Below are 1,162 nucleotides of genomic sequence, written 5' to 3' on the forward strand. Positions count from 1 at the left end.
AGGCCCAGCACCATTACAGTATTTAACCCTCACCCTGGCATCACGAGTGACAAGGGTTAACAGCGCCCTTTATTATCCAGAACAGCAACACCCCAACTACCCTACACCCCCCAAGGTTACCACACTTTCATGAAAATTTTTTCCGTATTTCATACTGAAAAATCCAGTCAAACAGCTGCCTCCCCTGCCTGCTTGGACACAGCAGGACTAGTATGGACATGCACCATCACCTATGCCATGGACACACTTCCTTTATTGACAGCTCCCACTGTCAGCTTGTGTCCCGCTACTGTCAGTGTGGACATGCTGGGAGTTGTAGTTTTGATAATGCTAGGGGAGATGTGAGCAGACAGCATACTGAGGGAGGGTGCGGAGACCTGCACAGTGAGGCCACGCCCCCTCCCTTTGAGAGGAATTCAGACTAGTGATCTAAATTGAAAGTGTAATAAAAAATAAATAAAAGTGCTAGACACATAAAAATTAGGTGTACATAGTCAGGATTAGGTAATGAGTGATATATTAAAAAAAATTATAATTATGTTGGATCTGACGGGTTCACTTTAAGTACCAGGACGCAAAGGGCGTACCTGTACGCCCTCCATCCCCAACAGGATAATAAATATTGTGCACATTTAAATTCACCTCACAAACGGCTGGTAGCCACCAAATTGGAAGTTTACTTTTGTTTTCCCTCAGACTGAGTTGCCTGTACTCGGTACAGAAGGTGCTGTCAATGCAGGTTGCCCTAGTTGTAAGTGTTTAATGCTAAAAAGTGGTTCTGCCTGTCTTATTATTGAACAAAGCTAAAATAAAAGCTACAAAAAATGGCAGACATTACCAGGGTACTGACGGCCCTTTTTTTAATGACAAAATTGTCATACAGAAAGTTCTAAACAGTCTGGGAACAGCTGGAGACACTACTACTGGTGTTCATTTTTACCCCACAATGCTGTAGAGATTACATTTGGTTTTGGTTGCTCCTGTGCTTAATCGCCAAAATTGATCAGTAACATAACAACCTGGGCGAGCACAACAGAATTTGCGTACCCCAAGTTGGAATAAGCTGCGTTTAGTCTGACAGTTGGTACATGTGTTTTAACAGACGCGACAGCTCTCTGTTACCTGTTACTGAGCTGTCTCCCCCGCAGGGTTTTCTACATCT

The sequence above is a fragment of the Hyla sarda genome, chromosome 3 (genome assembly GCF_029499605.1).
Source record: "Hyla sarda isolate aHylSar1 chromosome 3, aHylSar1.hap1, whole genome shotgun sequence".
Lineage (NCBI taxonomy): Eukaryota > Metazoa > Chordata > Amphibia > Anura > Hylidae > Hyla > Hyla sarda.